Consider the following 18,426-nt stretch of genomic DNA (forward strand, 5'->3'; position numbering starts at 1 on the left):
TAGTAGAAAAAGCACGTTTGGGGCAATCCTTTTCCTTGTGCCCAAACTCCTCACAAACAAAATAACCACGGGGCCTAAACCCCGCTGAAAGTAACTAGAAGGGTTTGCACGCCCTCCTTGACATGGATATTCACTAGGCATACCCTGACTGGTCTGACTAGGCTTGGATCCACTAATACCATCTAAACTCTGAATGGCAGCCTGCAATGGTCTACCTTGATAACCCTATGAGCCTTGACTTCAATAATCTCTGCCTCTGGATGAATGACCGTTGAACTGAACCTGGTGACGAAATCTCTTGGCACTACTGCCCTGTTTAGCATGCTGAATACACTTAATCATCGTGACATGGTCAATAATACTCTGGAATGTACCACTTGATAACATAAGATATGTTGTGGCCTTCTGAAGATAACTGGTGAACCCCTTTACCAACTTATTGATGTACTCAAATTCTACGGGAATACTCGACATGGCATAACGAGACAACTCATGGAAATGACCTCATACTTAGAGACTGATAAAGAGCCCTGCTCCAATCTATCAAACTAGTCCCTACACTGATCTCGAAGGCTATAGGGTACAAACCTCTCAATGAACACCTTAGTAAAATACTCCCAACCCATAGCAGGAAACCCAACTAGCCTACATGTAAGAAATGATCTCCACCACTCCTTGGTTACTACTGAAAACTGATAAGAAGTGTAAGCTGCCTAATAAGCCTCTACAATACCTAGTTTGAACAATCTATCTTGACACTCCATCAACAATTCATAAGCTTTCTGTCCAATTGTACCGTCAAACCTAGGAGGTAAAATCTATCAAATCTTTCAAATCTTTTCTACTCGGCAACAAACATGGTTGCACTGGCAGAAATAGGTGGAGCTGCAAATTTCAGAGGTGCAATAGAAGGCACTGAAGAAGAACCAGGAGTCTGAAATCCCACACTAGTCCCCAGAACTGGCGGTGTAGCACCAACTGTAATAGGATAACCTGCACCAACTGTAATAGGATAACCTAAAGTACTTGGGAGAACACCAGATAGAGGGACACTATACAATCTAGCCAATAACCTAACGGTCAATTCATGAAGTATCAAAGTGCTTTATAGAACTGAAGTAGGCTAGGCTTGTCCTCTCTCCTCAGTTTGTTCTTCAGTGACATTATTATGCTCAAGTACGGGCTCAGATGATGCCTCTCATGCTCGTCCTCGACAGGTGTTGCCCCTCTTGCTCGGCCATGACCCCTAACTCCATTATATCCCCTGCCTCGCCCACGAACTAGGGCTCGGGCAGCTGGTGCGGACTTACTCACTAAAATACTGGCTCTAGTCCTCGGTATCTTCGAAGAGAGAATAGATTAGAGGTATTCAACACTTGGTATGAATTAATCGCACAAAATGAATTAAAGGAAAAAAATCTCTCCTACTAGGTATCTTGTACCCTCTCAAAGATGACTACATACGTGTATGTATCGATCCTCAAGATCTACTAGACATCCTGCTCTTTAACTTATGGAACTGGTGAACCTAGCGCTCTGATACTAATTTTTCACGACCTAAAATCTAAGGTAATGATGGCACACACCCCGAGAACCCCAAAAATGGTGTGTAAGCCGAAATAAATACATATACAAGACTCCCTAAGGGAAGTCGGACCACAAACAATAGAGGAACAACAAGTAATATCACAAAACCTGGTAGCTTAAGTATAAAGAGCATCTAATACATTTCTAGAATCTGAAATACATCTCAAGTCTTCGAAAGGAAAGTAAAAGACTTTAAGTGAAAGATGGAGACTAATGGCGATCTGGAAAATAGGATCTCACCACAACTCCGAAAGAGAGAACTTTGCTAGATCCAATCAACTGCTACGAGGATCACCCTAACTAGGATCTGTATAAAAAAGACAACATAAATAGGGGGTGAGTGCAATCCATATGTACACATTAGGTTAGACCAACTAAGTATAAGCAACTAAATAGACATAAGAAATGAGCTATGAAACGCTTCCACCTGCATGCAGAAAAGTCTCATTCCAGCATCGGTGCCGCCAATTTATACAGACGATGTGAATAAAGTAAACATATAATAGCTAAATCAACACATAAACAAGTCATAGAACACAACAAAATTTTCCAATGTGATGCAATGAAATGATGGAATGATGTGGTGGTACTAAGGTCATCACACAACCCATCATATACACCTTGTCGAGCCTCTAGCTTCCAGACAAGGACCCATGGGGGACTCACAGTCCATATACCTATCTCATAGTCTCATATCTCATCAACTTTCCACCTAGTTCGTGGCAAAAGATATAAGTTGCCACATTTTCTTTCTAAAAAATATAGTATTTCTCCACTTTCTCATATTTTCATGAACAATGATATATTGCATGAGGATCAATGCATCACAACAAATAAAACACAAAACATAATCAGTTCATCAAGGATTTCACTTAGTATCAAGTTTCCAAACTCAACAAGTCATGAAACATATTCTCAAATAATAGGGATAGTGGAGGACACCATTTGAAATCATTCTTTGCAGCTTAGAAAATATTTCTTTCATTTTAAGATGTTCAACAATCAACTCAAACCCCTAAATGGGGAATATCAATGTCAAAATTAAGATAAGTCACATAGTCCCTCACTCAGGAAATTACTCAAATATCACAGAATTCCCGCAACAATTACAGATATCACATAAGCCTCCATATAGGCTAAGCATCACAATCAGGCATCATACGAACTAAACAAGGTTTACCTACTTGTAAGACTCATGATACTACTCATTTCACATTTGACTCCCTAAGAAAGGTTAAATACTTAAGTCAATCTAAAATAGGGATAGCCAAACATACCTCAATGCCAAAACTTCACCTGAATAACCCTACTAGAGCACTCCCCAATGACACAATCACCATAACGATCCTCAACTATAAAAAATGGAAAGAGTTCATCAAAATGAGTCCAATGATACACATATTGATAGGATTTGAACCCGAGGGTAAAATAGTTCAAAAATCACTTCAGAAATCAAAAGGATAAAATAAGTTTTTTAGTTGAAAATCAAATTTTATAAGTTAAGAGGAGTTCGTGGTTGAAAACCCTATTAAAACAAACAAGAATCGAGCTTCAAATCAAGAAATTACTTAATTTTCAATTTGGGGGAAAAAACCCCAAAACCCACATTTGAAATCTTGATTTTAAAGTGTTTTGGAAGATGAAATTCGAAACAAAGGATATAAAATCGATAAAGGGACTTACCCGCATAAGTTTTCTAAAGAAAATGCTTCTAAAGTCCCCCTCCCAAGCTCCCAATATGAAAAAAATGGTGAAAGAAAGTGAAATAGGAAGAAAGAGGATTGTTCTAGCCAAAGAAAAGGGTTGTTGACTTTCTATTGACCACCTTTGATTGTTGGCCGCGGTCATTGCCCGACCATGCAAAAAAAAAAAAACAAATTTCTATCTTATTGTAACACCTTGTATTTGAAAAGAAGCTAAAAATTTTAATTTTCACAAAATCTGGTGCCAACATAGACAACACCACTGACGGTTCGTAAGTTGGATGGCAGACCGTAGGTAGAATTGTCATTGCAAGTTCCCAAAAATTTAGATTAATAAGTCCCAATACTTTGTGACGGTTCACCAGGATGACCCGTCGTTCTATATACAAGTCGTAGGTAAGTCTCTTAGGTGAGTCCCAGACTTAGTAAAATTTAAGATCAAACGTTGGGACCCACTATGGGATGTACGGTTCGTAAAAGGACCCACGGACCCTAAATAGGGTCCCGTCGTTGGGGGTCCAAAAAAGATGTCTCTGAACCCACCGATGGTTGACTAGGACGGTCCGTGGTCGGACCTACGGACCGTAGGTCAGACCATCGAAAAGGGTCGACCATTATCTTAAAGAAACTTCTTGGCCTTTTCCCTAATTGTTTTAGCCTAATACTATGTCGTTTTATCCTCTACTCAAAGCCCTACATAATGATTTTTAACCCACAAAACACTCAATTCAATTCTTTCTCAGAAATTCCCAAAAGTTGACCAAATCATCTTCTCAAATATTTCTCTCTCTAATGAAGAAGAAGAAGAAGAAGAAGAATAGGGTTTCAAGATCACGTCTCCAAATCCTCCATTACTTGCAAGATTTTGGAATCAAGGTATGATGGTCTTCAACTATGGAACTCTATCCTCCATAGGGTTCCTAAATACTCCAATTTACAAGTTAAAAATCTCCAATTGAAGTTAGGGTTTTCTTCTTTATCACGGGTTCCTTTAAATGCTGATCTAATTGATTGTTTTATGAACAATTATACATGAATTGAAATAATTCTATATTTTTTTTAAAGTTGAATTCCCATGAACCCATGCTTAACCCATTCTTTCTAGACTGTGATGATTGAAAGTTGGTTTTGAACTATGAAAAATGAATTTATGAAGATATGCATGTTCTTATGATATATGAAAATGATCTAAGTTGATTTGATAGTAAAGCATAAATGTTGTTGTTGTTAAAGGATTTCTCACATATTACTCAATACATGAATGTGAAAGGGTTTTCTCACAAAAAGGATTCTTAGAGTTGAAAGGCTTTCTCAACTAAACTATGAATCAAGTTTTAGGAGCTATTATAATGGTAAGACAAGAGGGGATTACCCATGTCCCTATAAAGATAAGACGAGAGGCAATTACCCATGTCCCTTAAAGATAAGATGAATAGGACTGATGACTATTCCGTGGGAATTATGCTTAACATCGAGTGGACAAGTGGTAATTACCCGTGTCCCATAAACTATGTTCCACCATAGGTTGTCTTAGATAGACATTAACTAGTGGATCCACTTAAGCTAGAAGTTATGGTTCTTACCTTGGCAAGTAAGGGCACACTTTTACGGCGTGGGGTACACATCAGATTCCATCTTATATCTCACATGGTCTCTATGTCGGTTAAGGCTAACTCCCCACAATAATGATAAACTAAGGCTACTTTTAGAAGTATCTCACATATGTTTGAAGATGGATTTGATTTGCATTGACCATGATCATGATTATGCATCTAATCTATTATCTTATGTTTTAACTTGGTCCTTACATATCATGAAAGTTCCCTTTAGCATGATTTGATAACTTTTATGCATTGCTATCCTACTTGGTACATTCTTTGTACTAACACATACTCTTACCTACACTCTTCCAAATGTAGGGTCCGACGTTTTGATTCCGCATCCTCGAGGCTAGAGATCACGTTAATAGTGTTTAGAAGTGGTGAGTCCTCATGTTCCAAGGAACGAACCTTTTATTTCTTATTGTCCTTACTTTTCCGAAATTGTATGTGATGCATAGGTTGCGTCCCAATCATTCTTGATGTAATAGATGGCTTTGAGACTATTTAGACTTTTGCTTTATTTTTTACAAACTATTTATGATATAAACTATTTTTTGAACTCTTTAATTATGTTATGTTGTTTATGCATGCTAAGTGGCTTGTGTAGGGCCTCTCGGGGTCTTATACGCCATTTCACATTTAGGGTGTACTTTGGATCGTGACAAACTTGGTAATCAGAGCACAAGATTTAGAAAGGTCCTAGGATGTCTCATAAGCCACGTCGACTAGAGTCTTGTTCATGAGTGTGAAGCTCCCTAGATTTATGAATAAGAAGTTATAAGATGATTAGGAAACTCCACATCTTTCATTACTCTAAAGTCGTGCGATAGAGTGTAACTCTATGCGTCCTTTCTCTTAATCCCTATTTGATGCTTTTCAGGAGATGGCCCCTCGAAGAGCATATGTTAGGAGGAATGCAAATGAGAATGTGGAACAAGAAGCTCCTCCTCAAGCTCCTCCAGTTTCGGTCGACCCTTTGGCCAATTAAGTGACTAATGTAGAGTTTAGGGCTACTTTTCAAGTATCGTCCCAAGCCATAATGGCTCAAGTCAATAGGTAGGTTTTCGTTCCCGTGACCCCAAATGTGGGTACGTCGGCATCTAGAATGAGGGACTGGACTAGAATAAATCTGTCACGACCCAGGGGTACACCCTAGATATAACATGGCGTACTTGACCCCGAAGGGGTCTCATACAAACCTTAGCATATCATAACATAAGATAATAGAAAAGTACGAAAATTTAAAAACTTTATCCATACAATCGAAGTCTTTTCAAAAGCAAGCGGAAGTCTTACTACACTTTGTCTCAAACCATCTATTATAACTTTGAATACTCTTGTGACATAGCCCATACAATAGTCTCAAAACATGAAAATAAAAGACATAAGGAAATAGTGGCTTTGTCCTCGAAGCTATGAGGACTCACCAATTCTTCAACTCCTTGCTCCTTAGAAAACTATCCTCAAGAATGGAACTCAAATATCCGAACCCTACATTTGATGAGAATGTAGGCAAAGTATGCATTAGTACAAAATGTACTGAATATGTTAGCTAGCATATCTTTATAAGAGCATAATATCATAAGGGTTAGTCAACATAAGACATAATCCAATACTTCAGGAAACATGAACTATAAGCATAAGAGACAATATCATAATTGTCACGTCCCAAACTAGAGAAGGCGTGACTGGCACTCGACACCTTATGCAATCGAGTTAGCCACTAAAACATAACAACTGACTCAACTGAGGGCCTAGAAGGTCGGGCATCATAACATCTAGAATACTACGACTGGACCCTTAATGCCATAACTTGAATATCGATAAGTCATATAGAAGAAAGTAGGTAAGCCAAAGATAATAAGGTACTAGCTAGCCGACAAGGCTGCAAATTAAAATATTTACTCACACATACATATCTATACATGTCAAGCCTATGTGGCTGGAAGCTGCAGAAAGAAACCCAGAATACTGTGTCCACAATAGCCTCTATGAGTGACATAAGCACTAGTCGGAACAAGGCCCCGATTATACCCAAACTGTACAATAAAAGTAACATCCTATGGAAGCTCCAGGAAGAAGTGGAGCTTACCAGCTCACAGCTGAACCCTGAATCCTAGTAGAGGGGTCAGTTAGAATCCCTACCTGGACCTGCACGCATGAAACAAAAATGCTTCCCCAGGCAATGGGACGTTAGTACAAATAAAAATGTACTGGTATGTAAGGCAGAAAATAGGAGGGGTAAATTAGAATCCCTACCTGGACCTGCACGCATGAAACAAAAATATGTCCCCAAGCAACGAGACGTCAATACGAATAAAATTGTACTGGTATGTAAGGCAGAAAATAGAATAATAAATAGTTGCTATAAAAGGGTAATAAAGATGCCACCTGAAACAGAAACTCTGATATCCTCCATGGCTGATATCCTACCTTACATAATTTAAATATGCATGGTATGCTCGCATAAACGTATGTCGTGAATACATATATATAGATGCAAATGCATGTCATACCCAACCAAGTGCTAGCAATGGTGGTGCCTTCCAGTAGCGAACCGGGATCATATTCGCCAACTTATGGCCATCTGTGTCTCATACGTATAAATATAGGCAATAGGCCCCATACCTTTCGATTATAGCTCGGAAGTAGAATGCCTATAATGTCATGGATCCGTAATGTATTTGTTACCTGAATCATGTTGCCAATCATGGCTCATTGGTACTCTTGTCCTCATAATCTCGTAATCACTTTCGTATCACATGTAAATATCTCGTGAAACTTATATACTTGTAGATTAAACTGGAACACTTAACTTGGATTTAGAAAGGCAACTTAAACTTGAGGATGTTCATAAAGAGCTAAAAGTTCTTCACATAGTATCTATATATGTTTCCTTAGTGGTTTGTAAAAGAAAGTATTTCAGAAAAACCAGTACTTTAGTAGTTTAAACCTACGATTTATATTTAAGAGTTTTGGAGATCGACGTTTTATTTTAAAGTTTTCAAAAATATAAATTAGCGAGGAAGGAGGACTGATTTCAAATTCATATTGTTCATCTCTAATCTTTTTAAGTTACTACACCTAAATAAGAATAAGAATATGTACACATGGTCCTATAGTCAAGAGAATCAACAAAATGACATAAAGACGCCAAATACCCTATCTAACCGAACAAGTGGAATAGCAACATAATGGAGTAAAAAAAAATACACCAGCTGCAATATCAATGCCTTTCACTAAAGGTCTTTCTAGTAATAGAGTAGTAAAACAATATTTGACGATTTAGAATTCCAAAATTCGTGCTCAAAGGAAGTACAATGCTTAGCCTTAACATACCTCGATTTTGGGTCTTGTTGTATCAATATGGATTGTACCCCTTCCTTACAGTATGTAGTCTACAGAAAATCATGTCACACAACCATTACAGGCAAAATATTAACACGTCAGGGTCAAAGTAGCAATTTAGAGCTCACTAGCAGAGTAATTAGCTCGCCAGACCATTTTTAAATGTATGCTTCATTACCTTCTCTTTTTCAAATTACAACCTTAAATTAATGACATAACATACATTTTTGCAGCAGCTATTAACAAATGGAGGCCTACGCAATAGTCAACAAAAACCAAATATAGTATGCTTTGCACAACAATTGAAACTAGGCGTATCGCCACACCCCTCTTTTCCAAACCAAAATAACCATAACCAAATCCTAACCACGAGTTTTCAAACCATTTAAGCCATAAAAAAATATGTATAATACAGTCCTATAATTGTCAACATAACCATAATAACTTGAACTCACCGCTTCCAATCATCATCCTATACGTTCATCCAAACCATTTAAGCCATAAAAAAATATGTATAATACAGTCCTATAATTGTCAACATAACCATAATAACTTGAACTCACCGCTTCCAATCATCATCCTATACGTTCGTCCAATAATTACATTTGGAGTCATGTCTTTCTCTTCATAGGCAATAAGAGCTTAAAAGGACAAAACCTTAACTGAAACTTGATGGAGCTTGCAGTACATTAACATGTCTTGTCAATAACAAACAGTCTCCTTAAACGCAAGACGTTGAACCAAGAAGAAACAATTTGAAAATTGAAATGCAATAATAGAACCAACATTACACTAATTTATGTTACAATTAAATATCCATCTATACTTCTTATTCTCTTCCAGACTCATATAACAAAGAACCACACACATACAAAGCATTTCCAAAAAAATTCCAGCAACAACAATATCAGAAAATACTTCAAAACAGCCCAACATCACGTAACTATCCAAATACGATTTTTTTCCAGCCGTCTACTCGTGTTCTTGCTTATATAGCATATGTCAGCATGACGTGTGTCAAGAATCAAAGAAAAGTTCACAAATTGGCAAATTCAATGTTTCCCTATCCCTACGGGCAGGAAAACGGGGACCACCGGAGCTATCTGCGTCGAGTCCTTCGATTTCTAGTTCACCCCAACATTCCCCACTTGTCCGACTGTTGAAAATAGGATTTCATATTGAGCTCCAAATATAACTTGGACTCACTCAATAAAATGAAGGGTGAGAATTATTACCTCCAAACAACAACACCACATAAAAAACGAGACTCTATCACCATGAATAATCCTTCAAATCACAACCAACGAGGAGGAAAGAAGTGACACAATCTCTATGAACGTTCCGAGGTTGAAACCATGTTGAAATCTTGTAAATCTTTGCTTGGATGATAGGGGAACCTTTAGAGAGTATTTAGGACTGTTTTCTTTTTATTTTGGTCGAAAAAAATGAGATAAAACGAAGGAAAATCTGATATTATAAAGCTAAACCGACATAGGGGCTAGGGGCCCACCTTCACGTGCCTGCTTGTGCAGTTTCACTAAAATCTGAATATCTCTCAATTCCAAAGTTGTATGAACAAATGGTTTTATGCGTTGGAAAGTAGATTCGTAGACCTTCGATTTCATATATTGGGGTTCTTATAAAGATTTATAGATTGGGAGAAAATCTCTGAGACATTTAACCCAATTTTCAGAAAATTTATCAAAGAAACTTCTCTAACTTTTGCCGACTTTTTTATTTCTCAATTTGCTTGACTTCAAAACTTAACTGACGATCATTGGGTGACTATATCACCTTATAAAACATCCTTATTAGCATATAAGACACTCTTGGTCTTATCCCCAAATGTACCGATTAACTTAAATGTTCCGAACGGGCGGGGTGTTAGAATAGACATTCTTTAACTCGAACTTGTTTAAGGACATCCTTGACCCGTAACGTTAGTCTAATTCTTTGGTTTTTTACCTCCCCTTTGCAAACTTATTCTCCTGAAATGATACACTAAGTCATATAAGCCTCATACACTCAGGCAATGATACACATATTATGCGAAAGAACCACGGGGTCTCACAATAATCATAAGTAAAGCCTCCAACATAAGCATCATATAAGCATTATTCAACCCTTAGTCTTTAATATCATAAGAGAACCATTTCAAGTAACCTCAAAGCATACTTGTGCAAAGCATGGACAAGACCCCATAATCCCATCCAAGCTAAGTATCCCTCTTTGGTCATCCTAAACATACTCTATATCACTAGTCAAGCTTTAGACTCTCATAAGTAGCTTCAAGTCCATACTTGTGCAATGTATGAGTAAGACCCTATAATCCTACTCACACTAAGTACCACCTTAAGCCATCATACTAATCATCTTAAGATCTCATCCTTAGCTTAACTCTAATAACTAAGGGAATCTCTTACCTTTAACCAATACTAACAAGGAAGGCAACTTTAGCACAATCCTATCTAAGCATACTTCATATAAGAGAACACTTTCTTGAATAACCTTAAGTCGTACTTGTGCAATGCATGAATGGCATCCCATAATACCATTCATACTAAGTACCACTTTTAGGTCCTCATACTCATATTTCTTAGTTGGAAACTAGTCCCTCTTTTTAAACCTTGGAACACTATGAGGTACTTCCTTAAGCACATCTTAGTTCATTATTAGGTTGAACCCTATGAGATACTTCTTTAAGCATGTCTAAGTTCATTATTAATATGGACCCTACGATATACTTCTTTAAGCATGTCTAAGTCCATTAATGCTTTTGAACACTTGGAGTTACTTCTTCAAGTATGTTAATTGGATATGGATATTGCTACTAGAAACCTTAACTCCACTATGTGAAGGCTTCCATCTCATGAGACCTAACTTTGTGAAAACCCACACACTACTACGTAAGAGTTCCCCCTTTACCTTGGATAGTCCTCATATCAACTAGGTGTGGTTCTCCTTTCAACTTGGAGCCCGAACCCTACCTTGTGTGACACTCCATCTCATAGTCAATATCCACTTGGGATCAAGAATACACCCCAAGATTCACTATTATGCCTTGCTTAACATTCATGTCTCATGGAAGAATTAACTTAAAAATCCATCCATGTTTAAGTGATTCTATTACTTCATGCATTCAAGCATATATAAGGTAGGTTAGGTGAGTATATGCCTTTCACCATAATTCTACCTATTAAACTTCTATTCATCACGTTAACATTACTCTCAAAGCCCTAGTGATTCAACATTCATGACTACAAGCCTTACTCTCAAAGCTTTACTTATTACCTTCTTCATTCATACCTAAATTTGAAGGTATTCTAATCACATTCTTCATTACTAAGTGATTCTAGTCAAAATTCATCATAAAGGTTCATTATCAAGCTTTACTAGTCATGATCCCTCATAAATACTTTATTCTAGTTCAATCCATGTTTACATGTTTCTATTCTTGAACAATTACTACTTATAACATCAATTTTAGAAGATCACCTATGAATCCTCAATTTCACCTCTCATGACATAAACCCACATAATTTAATTTCATCAATTAGACTAGGGTTAACCATGGAAAACATGTAATATCATCATAATATTATTAATCAATACTAAAAAAATAATAAACAAGTACTATCCACTCAATTGGAATCATACTCAACTCTACTCACAACATAGGAAGAAACCCTAGCTAGAATTGGGTTTTGTCTTCACAATTGGGGGAAATCTAAGGGGATCTATGGATGGAAGAATACATATATGAATAAGCTAACATACCTTGATTCAAATCCCTCACAAAATCTTGCAACAATGGAGGAATTCTTCCCTAGCTTCATTCTCTTCTTCTTTTTCCTTTTTTTCACTTCTAGAGAGAGAATTTTTGGTTTCTTTTTGGTGAGTTGAGAGAATGATTTGGAATGACTTAATTAGGGGTCTATTAGGTTTATATAGGGGGTCTAATTATTAATAAACCGACCCTACTTAAACACTAACTAATTCTAGAATATTCCCCTAACCCCTAACTTAACCCAACTAACCACCAAAACTACCCCACCTGCGAGACCCCTACCCACGGATCGTGGGTGGGGCTACGGACTATACTGGTCCTTTGTGGGTGGTGGTCTGGGGCTTAAAAAAATAGGGGAACTAGGGCCTTGACCCACGACCCCCTTCCCACGGGGCGTGGGTCCATCTACTGACCATAGATGCCCTTCGTGGGAGGCTATTTTTTAACAGCTTTTGGGGATTGTTTTGGGGTCCTCCTCAAGGACCCTTGGTTGGTCCTTGGGGGGGTCATACCTTATCGCCCTAACCCTTAAACCCTCATTCTAAGTTCGAGAATTCATAATTACAATTCTAACCCCCGCGTAAACTCCAGAACCCTTATGTAAGAATCTATTTTCACCTACTAGTTTTTTAGGTGTTACAATATCTCCCCCTTGGGATCATTCGTCCTCGAATGACAATTCTGAACACTTCTTAAAGGAAACAACTCTAGACTAGCAGCCCATCATGAATGCAACTCATCTAAATGCCTATAAATAAATGAGGAAATATCAACTCCAACTAAAACATACTCAATGCAACACAAGAAAGTAGGAACTACATCTAACAACCCAAAATGCATGAAATTCTTATATCTACTCATTTTCAAGGAGAAACTACCATGTCCTAGTCATAACATGCTCAACATGTACTCATTGAGCCTAAATGCAATTTACCCTAAAAAAGGCATTCATTTAAGGAGGAATCTTTCAACTATGAACTAAGGCATGCTCATTAATTCTTTTCATGAAGTTCTATATGCAACTCTACTCAATGCACTAAAACATGATGTAAAACCATGCATATAAGTCATTTTTATCAAGACCTAAACTTTTTGTGAACATGCATATGAGGATATCATGGCAATATATAAACACACAATAACCTTGCTATTTAGGCACATTATCTCCCCCTTGGGAGTAAGCCTATCCAAACTCTTCTAAACATCATTCATACTAGGTACAACTTTAAGTCTAACATATCAAGTCACAAAAGACCAATAATACCATAATCAAATAAAGCATGAAACACATAACGGTAGCAACATAAGGCAATCACACTTGGTTCTCTCTAGATTGAAGAGCATAAAACCTATTCTTCTTTTGAGGCTCCACATCTATATCACTAGAGGCGACTTTCTTATCCTCCCTACCCTTTGCCTTAAGAACTGGGCAATCTCTTATTTTGTGCCCACTCTTTCCACACCCATAACAACCATCCATGCCGGCTAGGCACTTACCATAATGATTCCTTCCACACTTGGTGCAAGTACACTTAGGTAATGGAGACCCACTACCTTTCTCTTGGTTAAACCTAGGGGTATTGGAAGAGTCTTGACCGGAATACTTTTTTTTAGACTTAGGTCTACCTTTGCCCATCGGACTTAGCATTGGAGAAGCTCCCATCACCGATCCTAGCCTTTTTTGCCTCCCTATTCATCCTCTAAAGTTTTTACTCCTCAATTTGTTCGGCATGGACCATAAGACTTGAAATATTCATACTTGGGATAAGCATTGCCGAACGACATTCATCGACTACAAAGTCGGACACTCCCATCACAAATTTATTCATTCTTTCCCTCGAGTCCGCCACTATAGTTGGAGCATACTTGGATAGTTAGGTGAACGTAAGAGCATACTCTTTCACACTTATACCTCCTTGACGAAGGTTAATAAATTCTTGCATCTTTCGTTCCCTCAACTCTATGGGAAAGAACATATCAAGGAATGCTTCTTTGAACTCTTTCCACTCTATTGGGCCCGCTTTTACCGGCCTATTGTCTTTCCATTGTTCATACCATATTTGTGCTACATCCCTCAATTGATAAGCGGCTAGCTCCGCTTTCTCTACCGAAATCAATCCCATGATAGCAAGCACCTTATACACCTTATTTATAAAACCTTGAGGATCTTCCTCCACTTTGGAGACATAAAACTCCGGAGGGTTCATCCTCAAAAACTCTCTCACCTTCAAAGCTACGGAATTCACATTAGGGTTCACCGAAGCTACCATCCCTCTATTGACTTGAGCCGTCACGGCTTGAGCCAACAATAGTAGAACTAAATTCCGCATGAGTTACATTCTCCCCTGTAGGGTCAATTGGAGCTTGAGGAGGAGCTTGGTGTGGAACTTGGAGAGAAACCTCTTACTCCACATAACCTTCCTCATCTCTCCTAGCATTTGCCCTTGTATTAGCCATACCCCGAAAATCAACGGGCACAGATTAGAAGAAGGACCTACTAGAGCCAAACTCTATGGCACGACTTAGAGAATGAAGAAGTGAAGTTTACTAAACTTCCAATAGCCTCCTATTCATAAATGTGGCGCGCTTCACATTTATGAACAATACTTTACTAGATGTGGCTTGAGACAATCATAGAACCATTATAAAAGTGTTACGATATGGGAGCAGGTTGGAACCTTTCAACTACACCTAGGTGGTTGTTTGGTCCTCCAACTCTCAGTTTTATATTGGTTGATCAATAGGTATTTGGTGGTCTTCACGGCAAGGATCTCCTTATCAGTCCTAAGGATTTACCATCCTTACGGAAAATGGATATAGATGATAAGAATTTAGGTGCATCTGAGCACATAAACCCTTTTGGTAAAATTCCGCAAGGAAGGGTGACCAAGAGGGCGATTGTGGTTGCAGTCTGGTTAACTGCTTCCACAAACACCCAGCCTGCTGATAGGTATTATGTAATAGAAGAATCAGGATCTGCGAGATATGGATATGAAACTGGATATGCTCGAACCGGACCGCATCTCGATTTGCACATGGATAATCTGCTGTATTTGTGCTCTAATTACTAAGTTTTTCACAACCCAGGGGTACACCCTAAATGTAACATGGCGTACTTGACCCCGAAGGGGTCTCATACAAGCCCTTAGCATCTCATAACATAGGATAATAGAAAAGTACGGAAATTTTAAAACTTTATCCGTACAATCAGGGTCTTTTCAAAAGCAAGCGGAAGTCTTACTACACTTTGTCTCAAACCATCAATTACAACTTTGAATACTCTTGGGACATAGCCCATACAATAGTCTCAAAACATGAAAATAAAAGACATAAGGAAATAGTGGATTTGTCTTCGAAGCTATGACGACTCACCAATTCTTCAACTCCTTTCTCCTTAGAAAACTATCCTCAATAATGGAACTCAAATCTCTGAACCCTACATTTGATGAGAATGTAGGCAAAGTATACGTTAGTACACAATGTACTAAATATGTTAGCTATCATATCTTTATAAGAGCATAATATCATAAGGGTTAGTCAGAATAAGACATAATCCAATACTTCATGAAACATCAACTATAAACATAAGAGAAAATATCATAATCATAAGTAAAGCTTCCAACATAAGTATCATATAAGCATTATTCAACCCTTTGTCTGTAATATCTTAAGAGAACCATTTCAAGTAACCTTAAAGCATACTTGTGCAAGGCATGGAAAAGACCCCATAATCCCATCCAAGCTAAGTATCTCTCTTTGGTCATCCTAAACATAGTCCATATCACTAGTCAAGCCTTAGACTCTCATAAGTAGCATCAAGTCCATACTTGTGCAATGTATGAGTAAGACCCCATAATCCCACTCACAATAAGTACCACCTTAAGCCATCATACTAATCATCTTAAGATCTCATCCTTAGCTTAACTCTAATAACCAAGGGAATTTTGTCACGACCTAGGGGTACCTCCTAGACGTAACACGGCGTACTCGACCTCGAAGGGGTCTAATACAAGCCTATTGCATCAAAACATAGGTAATAGAATTGAAAATACGGAACAATTTAAAACTTTTACAATCGAAACCATATTTCATAAAAGCAACAAGTTGAAGTCTTACAAAAACCTTTGTCTCAAACCATCTATTTAAACTCATAAATAAAAGTCTTTGGGACGCAGCCCATACAAAGTCTAAAAAACATAATGAACTGACATAAAGGTAAAGTGGATGTTGTTCTCGAAGCTATGAGGACACACCAAGATCTTCAACTCTTCTAGATCCTTGAAACCTAGCCTCCAAAGCAACTCAAATCTCCAAGACCCTACATTTGGTTAGAATAAAGGCAATATGCGTTAGTACAAAATGTACCAAGTATGAAAGCTAGAACAACATCATAAGAGCATCTCAAATGGTTAGTAAACATAAGACATAAGCATAAGAGATACTAACATATTCATAGCGTAATCATCATAGTCACATCATGGTCTCCAACATAAGCACCATAAAAACATAAGTCAACATAAGACATAGTTAATGAGCATAGGAGACAAGTCATAATCATACAAGCATAATAGACTCTTGGTCATACATACCATAATAGCACCATTCTCAAGTAACCTCAAAAGCATACAAGTGCAAAACATGAATAGCATCCCAAAATACCACCCAAGCCAAGTATCCCTTTTTAGTCATCTTAATCATAGTCTATGTGCATGGTTAAGTCATAAGTCTTTCTACCATAAGGGCACCATACTTCACACTAAGTATAACCTTGAAGTCATCTTAGTCATATTCACCCTACTTTGGTCTTACTTAATAGCTTACTTCATAAGGACAAAGGAACTACCACCTTAGTCAATCATATCTTGGAAGGAAACTATGGCAACAACCCAAGCTAAGTCATACTACATAAGAGAACCCTTCACAACTAGCCCCAAGTCATACTTGTGCCATGTATTGATAGCATCCCATACTACTACCCACACTAAGTACTTGTTTAGACTAGCATGAATGTTCCCTAGTTGGGGTCTAGTCTCTCTTTTCTATTTGCCTCTTTTCATATAAGGTACTTCTCTATTTAGTACTAGCCAAGTCATAACCCATGAATGAAGTCTATTCTCAATTCAAGGCTACCAAGGAAGAACCCCCTAATAGGCTAGACCATGCTATCATCTTACTAACATAACTAGGTTAAGCTAAGCTAACTACCTTGGAAGACACACTAAAATGCAAGTCCAAGCTACTTTAGGAAAGGTACAAGTGTCCTATCTTAGCTACCATGAAATAGTCCTAAACCAACTAAGTCATGCTACCCTTACAAGTGTGCTAAAATACAAATTCAAGCTATCCATAGGGGAGTATGATTCTCAACCCTAAGCTATCCTTAGGGGAGTATGAGTCCTCAATCCCAAGATACCATGACTAACCTAACTCAAGCTATACTTGAAATGCATCTTACAATGCAAGGTCATGCTACCCTTAGGTGAGTATTTATCCTCAATCCTAATCTACCTTTAGGAGAGTATAAGTCTTCGATCCTAAAGCTACCATGAAATAGTCTTGGCCAAACCAAGTCAAGACCATGAATGCATCCTAACAATGCTAGTTCAAGCTACCCATATGAGAGTATAAATTCTCAATCCTAGGCTACCATGACTAACTCATGCTACCCTTGTTTTGCATCCTACAATGCTAAGCCAAGCTATCCTTAGGAGAGTGTAAATCCTCCATCCCAAGCTATCCTATCTTGGTCTTATCTTACCAAGTCAAGCTACACTAGAAGGGATCATATATCACAACTTCAAGCTATTCTAATCTACCATGCTTTGATTCATTTTAGGTTATTAAGTTAACCTAGAATCCTTCTATGTGAGAGAACTTGAATCTCCTAGCATATTCATGCCTAAGTGTATAAGAGAAAGAGAATACTCAATCAAGATCACCTCATATCGACTTTACCCCCAAAGCCCTAACAATGATGGCTACAAGCCCTACTTTCAAGCTTAACTTCATTCTGTCATGTTCCATGTCTAAATTAAAAGCTATTCAATTACATTGTTCTTTAGAAGGTGATTCTAGTCATACTTGATCATAAAGGTTCAATTCTAACTTTACAAGTCAAGATCCACCCTATTCAATCAAGTCTAGTTCAATTCATGATTAGATGATCCTAACTATGATCAATTACTATTCAAGACATTGATTTAGGAAGATCACTTTTGAACCTTCAACTTTGCCTCTAATGGCATAAACCCACAATGATCACATTCATCAATTTAGATTGGGGTTCATCATAGAAATCACATGAATTCATCATAATATCACTAAACAAAAATCAATCAATCATAATTGGATGTTATCCACTAGATTGGAATCACATCCAAACCCTACCCACAATGCAAGC

The sequence above is a fragment of the Solanum tuberosum genome, unplaced genomic scaffold (assembly GCF_000226075.1).
Source record: "Solanum tuberosum cultivar DM 1-3 516 R44 unplaced genomic scaffold, SolTub_3.0 scf00013, whole genome shotgun sequence".
In the NCBI taxonomy this organism is placed as follows: domain Eukaryota; kingdom Viridiplantae; phylum Streptophyta; class Magnoliopsida; order Solanales; family Solanaceae; genus Solanum; species Solanum tuberosum.